Source organism: Silene latifolia, chromosome X, assembly GCF_048544455.1.
Source record: "Silene latifolia isolate original U9 population chromosome X, ASM4854445v1, whole genome shotgun sequence".
NCBI classification, from domain to species: Eukaryota; Viridiplantae; Streptophyta; class Magnoliopsida; order Caryophyllales; family Caryophyllaceae; genus Silene; species Silene latifolia.
In genome coordinates, this window is record NC_133537.1 from 285371816 (window position 1) to 285389683 (window position 17868).

The following is a 17868-nucleotide window of genomic DNA, read 5'->3' on the forward strand; positions in this document are numbered from 1 at the left end:
CGGGTTCCATAGAGGGCGAACCAAGGGCGTGAAGCCACTCCCGCCAGTGACTCCACTCAGCCAGGGACACGCCCCGAAGATGACAGACAGTTACACAGTCAATCAACAGTATGAAAACAACAACCGTCTAACAACTTAACAATACAATCAATCTTTAATCACAACAACCACCACCACACATTATGTAACTAATACTGAGTAAGGAAACCCTACCTGGAACAGCAATCACCAAGATCATCACAATCAGCTAATCAACATCGTCCTTCACTGAAATTACTTCCTATCAAACATACAATCATTCAACCATAATCTAACATCAACAATACTCACCAAAACCCCCAAATCACCCAATTAGGGTTTAACCAACATTAACAAAACAATATAAAATTTTTATGTAAAGCTTACCCACGACGCAAGGATCACAAAGGTGTCAAGACTAGCGAAATCCGACACTTCTAGCTCCGGGATTTGTTAACAATGCGATGACAATCAAGTTACGCAGCTTCTCTTCTTCTCAATTAGGTTTTAGGATCATTAAAAGTTTTAAGAAAAGTGACGGAAGTCCTTTTTATATTAATCTCGCATTATTAACAAAACCCATTAAAACTCAGCCCGTAAACCACTTACTCGATCGAGTAAGGCACTTACTCGATCGAGTGCCCCTTACTCGATCGAGTACCCTACAGGCAGACTGCTGTTTTGCGTAAAACCATACTTACTCGACAGAGTAAGCCCCACTCGATAGAGTACCCCAAGACAGATAAAACCGTGTATTACACATCCAATAGGTCCGACTCCGGATCCACCTTTAGAGAAGCAGGTGAACCTCTGGAAGGGCAACAAATACTGCCTATATCACCAAGGTAGAGGTCATGATATTGAAGAGTGTTTTCTCTTGAAACACATGATATGATCGAAGAGTGCAAGCTTCCAGTGCCACTTTCTGTCGAGCAATTCGAGAGAATCGACCCTCTTGGATCTAGCAGCACTAAACATGATGAAGAATCATCCCTAGACTATTCTTACCTCCTTGATCCTCATGACGACAAAGAGATCAATGTCCTCGAAGACGACGATATCCAAAGTGGAATACTCATGCTTTTCATTGCCTTCACCAATAAATTTTCCAAGATAGAAGGATCTATTGATAACCTAAACTCTTAGCTTTCCAACATGGAGAACCAGATTGCTGAAATGGGTAAGAAGCTTGAGGCCCAACCTCTCAAGATGAAAAGTATCCAGACAAATCCTCAACCCGACAGTTTTAAAGTAACAAGCGAGCAATCAATTCCAAGTCCTTCTCATCCAGGAATCAAAATCAATAAAGGCAACCTCATGAAGCCTTCGTCAAAGAGACCTAACAAATCTCCCAGGTCATTCACAAGTCTAGGCATACCTTATGCCTTAGTGGTCGGGTCCCCTTTGAGCTTAGATTTCGGTTACTTGTCGTTAGGAGCACCTAGACAAAACAATATTTATAACTTCACAAACAACTCTACTATTAGTAAAAAGGCAAGTAAAGGTCGGATCCCAAGGGACGGGTATTGATGTAGGATTTTCGATTGCAAGTAGTGGTGCCTAGGGGTGTCACAATTTGGGTTGAGATGAGAAGATCACTAAACTAAATAACAATAAAAGTAAACAAGCAAGATGACTAAAATGAGATGTAAACAATTGATTAAAAGTACTAGGGTTTCATGGGGTCATAGGGGATTCATGGGAATTGATCATACAAACATGTTCTCAAATTATAAGCAAGAAATTAATGTTGTGATAGGATCGAGTTGGTTTATATCTTACAATCCTAGGAAGGTTTGGGTCCCGGAGCCGAATCGATTAGATTGTACAACACCTACAAGCCGACTTAATCCTCCCTACTCAACTATATGCATGGTCTAATGAGACTCGATTTGGTTTATGCCTTACAAGTCTCAATGAAAAGGTAGGTGATGGGTAAAAAAATGCAAGGATTCATAGGCTCGCATTTCATCAAACATAACATGTGCATAAGTTGAGATCACAATAAGCAAGCAAATAAATTATGAAAACATAATAAATTAAGCATGAATCTTCCCCCATGTTGGTTTCCCCTAATTACCCATTAACCCTAGTTGAGGAAACTACTCACTCATTATCAAGTTTAACATGTTAACAAGGTTGTCAATCATATTAACAAAGCAAACCATGATGAGTAAATGAAGATGATTAACAATAATTAAAAAGGGATTAAGAGAGTTATACCTAATGATGATTCCAAAATAATAATGCAAAGAATAAAAGGAGTACTTGATGATTGATGGAAGGTTGTCAATCTCCCAATAAACCCAAATAATCATCAATTACCCAAAATAAAGGATGAACAAAAGAGAGATTAAGGAAATGAGATTTGATTAGAAGTTGATTTCAAGATTAAAGAGAGATTAGAATAATATAAACTACACTAAAGATTGATAAGAAGAACATGATAACCTAATTAGACTAATGGGGTATTTATAGTGGGAATTAGGTACACAAATTAGGGTTACTAAGGGCTTAAATGACGATTAAGTCCTTGAGGAATCGCTCCACTCAAGAAAAGATGTGGATCTCCTTTTAGCTAGTCTTCCAAAAATATGCGCATCTCAAATGAAAAAAGAAGAGGGCGTGCCCCTATGGAGTACAATCCGAGCGTCCAAGGGTCGGGACAGGCGGATTGGGGAGCTGCTGGACGAGCGGCTGGGTGGCTTGGACGAGCGTCCTGGGAAGCTGCTGGACGGGCGTCCCGATGGCTGGGACGATCGGATTCCGCCTCAGCTTCTTTTTCTTCTTTTCTTCTTCCAACAATCCTCCGGGATTTTGTCGGGGATGCAAGGATCTTCTTCATCATTGCCCATCTACTACATTATGTACAAAGGCCTTCTAGTCTTGTCTTCTCTTTGATGCTTGGTCATTAGAGTCGATCAATTTAGCTCTATTTTGCCATGAAAATGGAAGGTTTGCACTCCTCTCATACCAAGGAAACAAAACCTCAAAGAATATGCAAAACAAAGGACTAAAGATAGTAAATGACCCAAATATGCACTAAAAAGCATAGGAACGAGGCTAATTCGAGGACTAAATATGCTCAAATATTGATCACATCAAATATCCCCAAATCGAACCTTTGCTCGTCCCGAGTAAAGAGGTGATAAAACTATGACCCTTATTTAAACTATCCTACTAATATAGCCGATATGAGACAATTAGCGGGTCTCACTCCGCCCTTCAACTCACAACAAGACAACCATGAGGTAGGATGCCTTCTTGCAAGGCAAGGTGGGTCTTGCCAAAATGGCGACACATCCAATCATTAAAGCACACAAAATCGGGTAATGGATGCATCTACAAAAGAATAGACACTTTCCTCATCTAAGTGGCGGAAATTATCTAAAGGGGAAGCAATTCAAGGGTACACACTCCTTCATAGATATGGTTTCTTCAAACTACTAAGCCTAGAAGGATACCAATAAATCACCTCCAAGTTGTGTCAAGCTAGGGTACCTTTGTCCTCAATCGTTAAATGTTTTTGTCAAGAATAGACTCCCTATGGTGTTAGAAACACTGGAGGATCGCGGAATTCCCCTTCTTGCCTAGACAAGAAGAAGGGTCGTCCCCTCTCTACCATGCACAAAAATGGATACGATGGATAAAGGGATCAATAGTAATTGAGTTTCATTTGGGAGTTTGCTTTTTGTTGTTGTTTTTCTCCCCAATTTCTTGTGGCATTTGATATTTGAGAATACTTTCTTTTTGCATTTTCTTTTGAACATTTTCAAAGTCACCCCAATTAGTAACGAGGGTGCCTTATATTTGAAGCATAGGAGTTTTTATTTTTGTTACTCCTCTTTTCTTTCGATGCAATTGCAAACTTTTTTGAGTTTTCATTTCAATTCTTGAACTCAAATTTGAACAATTTTTGTGCCCATTCCCTTTTTGATGACAACATGTATGGTAGAACATGGATGAATGATGGTTGCATGGTTTCAAGGGTCACCTTAGAATAAACGGTAGGCAAGGAGTTATCACACCACTAGGTACTCTTGACTAGGCCTCAATCCATGGGTCAAAGGATACTAGCATGACACATCCTAGGGTGTTTTATATGTATTCTAACAAGCAAAGTCCTTAAGAAGAAAAAGCATCTACTAGGGCCTATATACACTTGTCAAGCTTCCCAAATAGACGGTTTTACCAAAATATTTCCTAAATGCAACTATATGCCATGATGCAACTAACATATATACATCCTATGCATATGCTTCTACCAACTAATATGCCAAATAATCTAAATGCAATCCTAAATTCACATTATTTTTACCGCATCAATCAAAATAAAGCCACATAGTCATTAACATAAAGAGTAAAAAGGAAATTGGAAAGATCATACCATGCGGTCTTCAATATCCTCATGTCTCGGATGTGGCGTAGTCAATCAATGTGAAGAAGGATGAACAAACACAATATATTCAAAACAATATATACAAATCTATACTAAAAAGGAATGAACATGTTTTTGGATTTTCAATTTTTTTGGATTTTTCGAAATTTTTGATTTTTTTGGTTTTTGAATAAAATTCAAGTTAGAATTTCCCATCCCCACACTAGTATGGGCATTGTCCTCAATGGCCAATACGGAAAGTAATTTATGAAATGAATATGCATGATTTCTAAACTAAATGAAAACTATACTAAGCTACACTACATGATGCATGTGTTTTTTTTATGGCGGAGAGCATAATTTAAATTAGCTCCCAATGCATATGCATGGACTTCCCCAAACAAAAATAGACATTATTTCTAATGTCTTGAATTTCGGGGAATTTTATGCACATGGAATGCAATGCATGAAAATAAACATTGTCATTTTGGATTTTACAAGTCGGGAACAAAGATAAGGAACACCTTAATGAAGCCAAGGTGTTAGTCCTCTAATGTTGCTAGGACTCCACAAAATAAATGATCAAGATAAAATAAAAACAAGCGAAGTAGACAAACCATAAGGGAGGTATAAGAATGTAGGAGCCTCCAATTTTTGCTAATCCTCACCCATTGTATCATCATCATCATCATCATCTCTTGAGGCATCATCAACCTCCATAGATGTGGAATCATGTCCACTCTCACTTTCACTTGCTTGTTCTTCGTCACTTTCCCCTTCCTCTTCTTGAGCTTCTTCTTCTTGAACCTCTTCTTCTTGGAACCTCTTCTTCTTGAACACCACCCTCATTAAAAACCATCAACTCTCCACCCGGTCAACTACCACTAGGAATGCTAGGAAAGAATACTTCCCAATCCGCCCAACTAGGCAAAGGACAAGACGGATCAAGGAGTCCTTGCCTAGCTAGATGTAGGAGGGGCGAATATTGGGCCTTGTAAGCATCCACTCTATCATTGTAAGCTTGATAATGCATTTCCCTCATGAGTAGTGTCAAGTAGTCATTTCCCAATTCGACATCTATGGGTTTGAACTCTTGGTATTCAAATGGGTAAGGTGGGGTGATAATGGAGGAGGAGGAGGGCTCAGCAATTTCGCCCCTTTGTTGTTGAATGATATACTCGGTCTCTTCGGAGAGTGGGAGAAGGTAGTTCGGTCGGTGAACATTCAGTCGGCAAATTTTGGAAGGCAAGGTGAAGGATCTAGCTTCATTTGTTATCCACCCATATTTGTCGTCAAGAGTGTCGTGCTTGACCCACTTGAACTTATGAATCATGGTGTCCATATCAACAAGATGGCCTCCTTTAACCGGCACTAGTCCTCCATTGACAATAAAGGCGGCGCCTTCTTTGCCACAATCGACATTAAGCCATCATTCAACCAAAAGTCTTAGAGCATTGTATGGCTTGGTAAATTCCCTCCCAATGTTCAAGGCCGACTCAAGAAGAATACAATCGAGTTTGGTAAGATGATTTGTGCCATTTCTAGATATCAAATTATTCCCAATGACCTTGTGCCATACTCTAATGCCCGGATGGTGGACTAAGAGAGCACGACAATCATGAAAGCGCACAAATTTCTTTCCGGAAATTGCCATCCAAAGAGGACCGGGGTCATACTTGATAGAAGTCTTTGTTTATTTCGGATTATCACTAAGGCCTAATATCTTACCCAATTCGCCAAAAGTTATGCGTCTATCAACATTTTCAAGACGAAACTCGATGTTGGTTCGAGTCTCCACCCTTGTGACTTTCAAAGAACTTAAAAATTCCAAGGTGAGGGAGGGGTATGTCAATTCTTTCATTGTAAACAATTTACCCAATCCCATAGACTCAAAGAAGGTTTTGGTTTGTTCAAGAACACCCAATTTTGACAATGCATCTTCACAAATAAACTTAGTAGGCATGATGGTTTTCTTAGCAAAGAGAATGAAGTTCTCCCTATGAGAGTTGGAAGTGAAAGTTACCTCCAGATAATTGAATAATTGTTCAATGACCGGAGTTGTTGGTGTTGTAGCTTCCATAGGGGGACCTTGTTTTTGAACCTCCAACCTTTCCTCATGGACTACCAAAGCCTTTGACAATTGTTTTGCTTGAAGAGCTAGTTGCCTCTTGAAAAGTATCTTCTTTGGGGGTGCCTTGTTACCTCCTTTATTTCTTGCCATTCTCCTTTGCTTGATTACACCAATAAGAGATTGAAATCTTCAATTTTTAGTTATACCCAAATCGATTTAGGATGAATGAATGTTGCTTTGTATCCTAAAAATTGACTCAAAGGTTGAAGATTTTGGTGTTTGAATCACTTGTTGTTGCAAAAGGAGTGATTAATTTTTGTTGTGAGGAAGTTTGGATTTGATTTTGTTGAGTTTGGTTGAGGAAATTTGATTTTGTTGATGGAGAGGATGAGGGTTTTTGGGTAGTGGATAGTGTTTGTATGTTTAAGAAATGAGAATGAATGGGAGAAAGAGGTTTAAACGAACCGTTATATTTGAAAACGCAGCAGAGGACGAGCGGACCAGGCATCGGGACAGGCGTATTCTTCAATGTTTGGCTCAGGAAAAGACGCCACAGGACGAGCGTCTTGCTTCTAAGACGAGCGGATTCCTGGGTAGGGACGAGCGTCTTTCTAGGTGGACGCTTGGATTCCTTTACAGAGAAAATCCCAGATTTTTGCCATTAAAAAGACGAGCGTCTTTTGTGAAGGACGGCCGTCCAGAATGAGACGAGCGGATTCTCAGCTGAGAGGCTCAGATTTATTTACAGACCTCTTTTTTGTATTCTGCACCTCTACCAGACGAGCGTCTGGTGACTTTGGATGCTCGGGTTCTTCAGGACGAGCGGATTGTCCATTTGGACGCTCGGATTCCTCCTTGACCACACGGATTCAGGTCCATCTATGGGCACATCAGAACCCGTGTCATTTTTATTCTTCAATTCTCGTGTTCTTCATTGTAGGGGCACTTCAAAGGCATGAATAGCCTAGGCAATTGCTATTCCCACACTAAGGTAAAGCACTACACATCAATAAAATCATAAGTCCCTCCCTCACTTCTCTCAAAATAATGAATACCTTGATCAAGGCACAAAAATAAATCCAAAATTGACAAAAATGCAATGTAAAAATTGAAATACAAGTTAGGGAGTTAGAATATTTACAAATGGTGGTTTAGGGAGGACTCCACCAAACTCTCATCCAATGTGAGATGTCAAGGGGTCATGTTCAAGGTGTTGTTGATGTTACTCAACACCTTGAAGAAGTAGTCGAAAGCTTGCTCATTATCATGATAAAGGTCATCAATAGATTTTTGCACTTGTTGTTCTCCGTGATGGTCTTGGTTCATAGCATTGCCAATATTGGGATTGGATATCCCTTCGAACTCATCATCCCAAAGACCACAAACTTCGTCTACTTGATCATTAAAATTTTCTTGAGTTGATAGAGACAATTCTCCTTCTTTCTTGTCTTGGCCAATGAGGCCATCTTCTTCACTTGTCATGAGTGAGCTTTTCAAGCTCTCATTGTTGCAATTTCCTTGCTCTTTTGATGGAGCATCATCCACTTTCTTTTTCCATTCCAACTTCTTCCTATCATCCTTCCGGCTATAGTGATCAACCATAAAGCACGGCTCATGCAATCGGGGAGCTCTCATGGTCTTGTTAAGATTGAAAATGATGGTTTCATCTCCCACTTCAAGGGTGAGTTCTCCATGCTTAACATCAATCACCGCTCCCGCGGTGTGCAAGAAAGGTCTTCATAAGATAATAGGAATGTTGGAGTCTTCTTCCATGTCAACAATAACAAAATCCACCGGGATTAAGAATTTTCCAATTCTCGCGGGAACATCTTTCCATACCCCTAAAGGTGTCTTTGTTAATCTATCCACCAATTGAAGCATGATGTTGGTACATTTGAGTTCTCCCATTCCTATCCTCTTGCTAACCGAATATGGCATGACACTAACACTTGCCCCAAGGTCACATAGAGCTTTGTTGATTGTGGTGTCACCAATAGTGCATGGAATGGAGAAACTTCCCGGATCTTTGAGTTTTGGAGGTGAACTCCCTTGAAGGATGGCACTACTCACCTTAGTGAAGGCAATAGTCTCAAGCTTCCGGATTGATTTCTTCTTTGTAAGGATGACCTTCATGTACTTTGCATAGGCCGGAACGTGATTGATCAATTCTGTGAAAGGAATCGAGACTTCTAAATTCTTCACAATCTCCATGAATTTTCCAAGTTGGTCATCAAACTTAGGCTTAGCTTGACGACTCGGGAATGGAAGTCTAATCACAATGGGCTCCTTCTCCTTGCCCTTTTCTTCAATTTTCTTTGAAACTTCTTGATTGGTGGGTTCTTCTTCCCTAGAGTTTTGCACAACTCTTTCCTTGTCACTAGCTTCCACAACTTCATCCTCAACTTGGTTCTTTGGTCCTTCATATCTCGTACCACTCCTCAAGTGAATAGCACTAACCGTTTCATGTCTTGGGGGATTACTTTGAGGTGGTAATTGCCCCTTTTGTCTTTGAGAGTTTGAAGATGTTAGTTGGGTCATTTGAGTTTCCAACATTTTTGTGTGGGCTAGGATGTTGTTGATGGTGATGTCTTTTGCTTGGCTATCTTTTTGCATTTGAGTGAAAAATTCTTATTGATTCTTTTGCATTTGGAGGACCGCTTTTTGAACATCAAATCCTTGGTCATTTTGTTGATTGTATGGAGTTTGATTTTGATAACCTTGGTTTTGGTTGAAAAAGGGTCTTTGATTTTGGTTTCTCATGGGAGGTGGGGTGTATGTTGGTTGAAGGTTTTGAATATTTTTGCTTTTGTATGAGAGATTTGGGTGGAATTTGGTGTTTTTATTGTAATAGTTGTAATAAGGGGTACCACTTTTGTATGCTTGAAAAGCATTCACTTGCTCATTTGTTCCCCTACATTCACTTTGGTCATGTCCCAAAGTTCCACAAATCTCACATATCCCACTTGGGATTGATGAAGATGCCACCATGGCATTAACATGATGCTTTGGTGATTTTGAGGCTTCTTCAAGTTTAGCCATAGCCTTCTCGAATTTCAAGTTGATGGTATCAATATGAGCACTAAATTGAGCACCCAGTTGAGTAATATAGTCCCCTTCATGCTCCCAAGCTTCATACAAAGATTCTTCGTCCCTTTGCTTAAATCCCGTAATTTGAGCTCTTAGCATGTTAGTCTTTTCCGGAGGGTAGAATTTTTTGTAGAAAGCTAGTGCCAACTTCTTCCAAGAGTCAATTCTAAGAGTAGCCTTATCAAGGCTTTTCAACCATTGTTTTGTGGTGCCAATTAGAGAAAAAGAAAATAAGACCCATCGAATTTGGTCTTGAGTCACTCCGGTTTGTGAAATCGCATCACAATAGTCACAAAAAGTTTCCATGTGGGAATGAGGGTCTTCACTAGGAATCCCCCCAAATTGGCTACTTTCGACTAATTGGATAAATGCGGATTTTGCAATAAAATTTCCGGTTAAGTGTTGTGGTGTGGGAGTACCATTGGGTAGGTTCTCCTCGGTTGGTACGGAATGTGATGAAAACTTAGGCATTGTGGGTTCATTGTGTGATTGATTTTGTGTTGGGTTCTCCTCACCTTCTCTTGCAAAAGGGTTGATGAACTCAATAGTATTTGGTTGAATATCTACAACCTCACCAATACCTCTCAAAGTGTTTTTAGTAAGTCTTCTATTGGTTGTCAAAGTCCTTTCAATTTCGTGATTAATGGGTAACAAGTTACCTTGTGATCTTCTAGACATGCAAAATATCAAACAACTTGAAAATAATTAGAACAAACCTTGAGGAGTTTTACTTCCCCAAGGCAAAGAAAGACACAACTAATAAAAATCAAAGAAAATCAAATCTAGTTAACACCGTCCCCGGCAACGGCGCCATTTTTGGTCGGGTCCGCTTTGAGCTTAGATTTCGGTTACTTCTCGTTAGGAGCACCTAGACCAAAACAATATTTATAACTTCACAAACAACTCTACTATTAGTAAAGAGGCAAGTAAAGGTCGGATCCCAAGGGACGGGCATTGATGTAGGATTTTCGATTGCAAGTAGTGGTGCCTAGGGGTGTCACAATTTGGGTTGAGATGAGAAGATCACTAAACTAAATAACAATAAAAGTAAATAAGCAAGATGACTAAAATGAGATGTAAACAATTGATTAAAAGCACTAGGGTGTCATGGGGTCATAGGGGATTCATGGGAATTGATCATAGAAACATGTTCTCAAATTATAAGCAAGCAATTATTGTTGTGATAGGATCGAGTTGGTTTATATCTTACAATCCTAGGAAGGTTTGGGTCCCAGAGCCGAATCGATTAGATTGTACAACACCTACAAGTCGACTTAATCCTCCCTACTCAACTATATGCATGGTCTAATGAGACTCGAGTTGGTTTATGTCTTACAAGTCTCATTGAAAAGGTAGGTGATGGGTAAAAAAATGCAAGGATTCATAGGCTCGCATTTCATCAAACATAACATGTGCATAAGTTGAGATCACAACAAGCAAGCAAATAAATTATGAAAACATATTAAATTAAGCATGAATCTTCCCCCATGTTGGTTTCCCCTAATTACCCATTAACCCTAGTTGAGGAAACTACTCACTTATTATCAAGTTTAACATGTTAACAAAGTTGTCAATCATATTAACAAAGCAAAACATGATGAATAAATGAAGATGATTAACAATAATTAAAAAGGGATTAAGAGAGTTATACCTAATGATGATTCCAAAATAATAATGCAAAGAATAAAAGAAGTACTTGATGATTGATGGAAGGTTGTCAATCTCCCAATAAACCCAAATAATCTTCAATTACTCAAAATAAAGGATGAACAAAAGAGAGATTAAGGAAATGAGATTTGATTAGTAGTTGATTTCAAGATTAAAGAGAGATTAGAATAATATAAACTACACTAAAGATTGATAAGAAGAACATGATAACCTAATTAGACTAATGGGGTATTGATAGTGGGGATTAAGTGCACAAATTAGGGTTACTAAGGGCTTAAATGACGATTAAGTCCTTGAGGAATCGCTCCTCTCAAGAAAAGATGTGGGTCTCCTTTTAGTTAGTCTTCCAAAAATATGCGCAACTCAAATGAAGAAAGAAGAGGACGTGCCCCTCTGGAGTACAATCCGAGCGTCCAAGGGTCGGGACGGGCGGATTGGGGAGCTGCTGGACGAGCGACTGGGTGGCTTGGATGAGCGTCCTGGGAAGCTGCTGGACGGGCGTCCCGATGGTTGGGACGAGGGGATTCCGCGTCAGCTTCTTTTTCTTCTTTTCTTCTTTTCTTCTTTTCTTCTTCCAACAATCCTCCGGGATTTTGTCGGGGATGCAAGGATCTTCTTCATCATTGCCCATCTACTACATTATGTACAAAGGCTTTATAGTCTTGTCTTCTCTTTGATGCTTGGTCATTAGATTCGATCAATTTAGCTCTATTTTGCCATGAAAATTAAAGGTTTGCACTCCTCTCCTACCAAGGAAACAAAACCTCAAAGAATATGCAAAATAAAGGACTAAAGATAGTAAATGACCCAAATATGCACTAAAAAGCATAGGAACGAGGCTAATTCGGGGACTAAATATGCTCAAATAATGATCACATCACTTAGCTTTGAACAAATTATCCTCTCAAGGTCTTCTTCAACCAATAGGGCCTAGCCCAGACCCAGAAAAGAAATCTAAATTGTGGGAATGCAATTCGTATTGTCAATACCATAGGAGTAGGGGGCACAATACCAAAGATTGCTATAAGCTTAAGCATGCGATCCAGGATATGATTGAAAGTGAGAAATTGTTCTTCTCAACCTTTAACTCACAAGGCAGCTTAGGCAATCCTAATTGATATACCACTTATCAGGAAACTCTTCTTGACTGTTATCCTTCCAGTGTTCCCAATGATGAGGACGAGGTGCTCAAATGGATGAATGCTCAAACTCAAATGCCCAAGCCAGTTGCCAGAAGAATAAATGTTCGAGCATGGGCCGATGATTAGAAGTCTAGATATGAGATCAAGTCAAAGTCCTAGTCCGAATCCGAGTCTTAGGCTTTCTTTCCCATAATTTTTCTAGTGTCTTTCTTTGTGTCCATTTCGATTCCTAGTGACAACCTGGGGGGCTGTTCCACAAGTCACATGTCTTCTCGAGTCTATACATTTATTATTCATTTCAATAAAAGTACACTTTTCAATCCACATATTCTATCCTATCTCTTCCTTTACTCTTTTTCCGTGACAACAAGAATTGATTTGAGACATTTTAAAACGAACAGCGTATGTCAGTCGATGTGAGTACACTTAAATAATGTTCCATTCCTGGTTGTAGAGGACATTAAACTCCGTGTTCTTTACTTACCAATTCCATGTCTGGCAATAGAAACCCTTGTTATAACCCTAGTTTAGGACGCGCATATCTCAAAAGATTTTAGGACAAATCCAAACCGTCTCCCTTGTTGATGATCCATGACGGAAGGCAAGCCCATTCCCCACAATAAATAGCCTATGTTACGAAAGACTAACCCGTTTCACACCAAAGGTGCTAGTCTGACCCAATTCCGTGGTAGCAAGCAAATCCAAGACGATACAAGCCATGATCAAAGACAAAGGCTCAATCAAGAGAAACTGGTGTCGATATCCAAGAACGCAGTTATGCCCAAAATCCAAGACAAAAGAGTCAAAAGAAGAAGGCTCGATAAGGCAATGTCGATATCCAAAGTCAAATATATCTTCAAAACCTGAATCAAGAATCCGAGCAAGGAGCCTAGATATACTCTAGACCAAGAATCTGAGTCTGAATCAAGAAAGAGTATGAAATCAAATGCTGAACGGAATACTGCTGAACTCTATATAGAATCAAGACATCGATGAAGATGGTCAGCTAGCACCCTCACTTAGCCCATCACACACCCTAAGTCCTTCTCGAGACCGTTATAGGGAGATAGTTAGGAATTTTGAGAATCCTCTCAAGCTTGTCAAGTATACCCATCCTTTAGGGCCAAGATATGAAAACTTGATCCCACACCAATTAACCTACCTTTATGTGCTCAGGCTACATCAAGCCAAGAGACTCCATTTTCAAGCCATATTACAAGCCATAATCCCATCGAGCCTTAACTCCTCAAAATCAAAGCTCCAGAGATTTGCTCATCAAAGCCTCTTATTTCCGAGCTCCACATTCCAAATATCTAATCCAGTTTCACCTTGACCCAGACACAGAGTCTTCAAATACTTTGCTACCTAGGACGAGACATACCCAATCCATCCTTAGGGTCCACTTTTAGAGTGCTCACACGACAAGGAAATTTTTACAAACTTAATTATACCTCTTTGGTCTATGATCAGAGGGAGCTATCTCAAATCGATTCTTCGAGTCACTAATATAATATACTCTCGCGATCCATGCACTTTAAGGCCCTGACAACATAGCTTAGGCACACACCTGAACTACGACCTGGTTTGATTTCACTTCACGTGAATACGTAGACAGTCCTCAAGGACACAACCACACCAACCATAAAACCTCAATTACCATCCCTTTCCATTTCATAACCTTCCAACCACAATTTCCATTTCTACCTCTTTACCGGGGGCTCCTTTTTGTCGCCCAGTCTCCTTTTTACCCAAATTCCAGGGTCATCCTTTCATCCTGGGGGCTTCTCTTCCAAGATGCCACCCTTCCTTTATTCCTCTCTCATTTAAGTCAAGCTTGTGCTCTGTCCGGACAATGACAAAGGTCGTAGATCGAATCTCGAAGTTATCATGACTCAAGAGAGGTCTCTCTTTTATAGCAGACGATGTCAAAGGACATCCAGACTGGTAGCTGGTCCATGTCTTATGCCTTGCCTTTATTGCCGTCATCATTCTTGCAATTCTTCTACATCTGGAACTGATACACGTTGTCGCCTACACCTGGCTAGAGTTTGCGCATATTTAAGCAAAGTCTATCAAATTCATTCCCATGTCGTGTCACTCAAACCTAAGTCTACATTTTGCGTCCGTATAAGGTCTGTGTCCGCGTCAGTGATGCATCTAAAGCCCATTGAGTACGCATAACGTATTAAAAATGACAAATTTCTTTGAGAAAGTTTTAAATAACTTTTATAAAGAAACAAATCTTGCAAAACCTATGTGCTTCCTTATTTAAGGTCCATGTGCTGATTGCTTACGTGCATATGTTTTTATATACTGTTTGCCTATTAGATTGCATTCTTGTGTGGCTACTAACCATGCAGATAGTCAAGAAGCATAGCACGCTCCAACTAGGGGCTTCGCCCAAGTCTTCATTCTCCCCAACGACGATCAAGATGTTCCTAATCGTCAATTCTCCCCAGCAGTATTTTGCAGTATTGCTCAAAGTTTCTTCCACGGCGATCAAGATGTTCCTAATCATCAATTCTTCCCAGCAGTATTTTGCAGTATTGCTCAAGGTTTCTTCCACGGCGATCACGATGTTCCTAATCGTCAATTCTCCGCAACAGTATTTCTTAAGGTTTCTTCCACGGCGATCAAGATGTTCCTAATCGTCAAATCTCCCCAGCAGTATTTTGCAGTATTGCTCAAGGTTTCTCCCACGGCGATCAAGATGTTCCTAATCATCTATTCTCCCCAGCAGTATTTTGTAGTATTGCTCAAGGTTTCTTCCACGACGATCAAGATGTTCCTAATCGTCAATTCTCCCCAACAGTATTTCTCAAGGTTTCTTCCACGGCGATCAAGATGTTCCTAATCGTCAAATCTCCCCAGCAGTATTTTGCAGTATTGCTCAAGGTTTCTCCCACGACGATCAAGATGTTCCTAATCGTCAATTCTCCCCAGCAGTATTTTGCAGTATTGCTCAAGGTTTCTTCCATGACGATCAAGATGTTCCTAATCGTCAATTCTCCCCAGCATTATTTTGCAGTATTGCTCAAGGTTTCTTCCATGACGATCAAGATGTTCCTAATCGTCAATATGTTCCCCAGCGAGAGTTCATTGCCGCTCATAGCCCACATATTTCTCAAAAACAGGGTTTGCTTGAGGACAGACACAGGCAGATTCCCCGAGTATGATTTCTTCTTATGGCTGGCGAGCTTCTTTACGTATTCTAATAGACTTTAAACGACCCTCTTTAATAGTTGACAGACTCTAAAATGTTCCCGACGAAAGGTCCTTGGCTCAGACCCCTTGAGCCGCCTCGCGTCGCTATAGTCGTCAGGTTGTAATCTTCGATTGACCTGATGGCTATACTTTGACTTTCGCCTTGTCGAAGCCTCAATCAAAGTTGGGGCTCTGTAGATACCTCGTTTCTACACCTCCCGCCAACCACCCATAATTATTGGGCCGTAGGTTTGATACGCAAAATTATTTTATGACAGCTCGTAATTTCATCGACAAGTGATAGCTCAAACACTCTAGTCAACCTCATGGTCATCATCTACGCACCGATACGGTCGTTTTGACAGTAATTAGAGTTCATTTGGAGTCCGATTCAAAAACCGCTTCATTTTCAAAAAATCGTTTAAATACCGAGTCGGAATGTTCCGAAGTGTTCTAGAATTATCTGGATATTTATTCCTAATTAAATTTAATATTTTAAGGAAATATCTTCCGTATATTGTGTTTCATGGAATAAGGAAGTGTATATCTACCGAAATTCCATAAAAAACGCGAAAATCTTTCTTGGTGAGGAGGAAACCTCTGGGCGATGACGCAGTAGGAGCTGCGCCTCTTCCAAGAGTCGCAGTGGCTGCTGCGCCTCTTCCCCAACCCTCTTTTCATGCTTTCCGGAATATTTCCGTGATTTGTTTCCGTATCCGTGTCATTCCTAAACTCCTTCGTGTGTTTAGTATAAATAGAGACCTTCGGTCTCCATATTTGGCACGCGAGTGTCCGCCCTTTCTCTTCTCTCGTTGCATTCTGGACCACACTTTTACTTTCGACGCCTACGTGCTTGATCAATCGACCACGTAAGCTCAGATCATTCTGAGTCCCAGTCACTTTGCATAGACCGACCAATTTGACCAACTCCACTTAATCAATCTAATCAATCTTTTAACTCCTTTAACAAGGGCACTTTCATATTCGCATATTCGAGTCGAGCAATCACTAAACGATAACTTTAGTTAATCCCGCTTCAACAAACATGTAAGTCTGAGGGTGTAAATCCTATATTTATTTTATTGTATTTTTATTTTGTATCATGAATGTAAGGTTTATATCAAAAGCACGTTCAAAACCGTCTTAAAAACCATCTTTTAAAACCGTATTTACAAAACAGCGAAGGTCTGACGTCGAGAAGAAACGCAGCAGCAGCTGCGCCTCTTCGAAAAATCGCAGCATATGATGCGCCTCTTCCTGAGGCTGCCACTACTCCTGCGCCTCTTCGAAAAATCGCAGCATATAACGTTTAAATTCGATTTAAATCCCTTATAATCAATATTTGCGGGTTTTCGTCATCTTATTCAAACCCGGATTTTAGAGGCTCGATTCGTTCATATCGGTTCTCTGGAATTCGTCTTTTGTATATAATTTTATTTGGTTGATTTCAATTTATTTGATCCAATTTCGCTTTCAAGTTCAAAGCTTGTTCCCTTATTGAATCCGACACGAGTTCGTATAATTATATAAACCGTTGTAAATTCTCACCTTTAATTCATTTTATGACGGTTCCAGATGCATGTAATCTGTTAATTCCGTTTTACTTGAGTCTAATATCAATAATCGACCTTAAATTCACCAATGAACATTAACAATCCGCGGTTCTGACTTCACAGACAGAGCCCAGCTCAAGAACAGACGCAGGAAGAGCTGCGCCACTTCCAGAGGACGCAGCAGATTGCTGCGCCTGTTCTGGGTTGGATTTTGTCCCTGAACTCTTTCTCGCTTTGACGTAGCTTCTAATTACGTATTAAATTGACTATTATTCGTATTACCGCCCCTAATCTGACGTATTTTCTTACTTTTATTTCTAATTTTATTTTCATTATTTTCTTCTTCAAATCCTGTTTTGAGCGTGCTTTTGACGTAGATCAAATAAGCTTTGTAATGATTGTAATATTTATAATTTTAATTATTGTATTTCATTATTCATTATTATTTATGTATGATTTATATTGTATGCTTCATATGTAATTAATCTAACATCTACTTCGACCCAGATTGAGTGCTAAATTACGTGTTAACCGACTTAGTTTAATTCACATGCTAGGACTAAAACATTGAATGTTGCATTGCATGCATTACATCGACGACATATCAAATATAAATAATTTCCCTAATCATTAGTGGAGGCCGCTATCGAGGCGGGCGGGATTAGGTGTTCGATTAAAGAGCTTCCTAATACGTACCCTCACCCCTTACTTCAGTTATCTTTGGACATCCGTGTCCAATGGCATCTT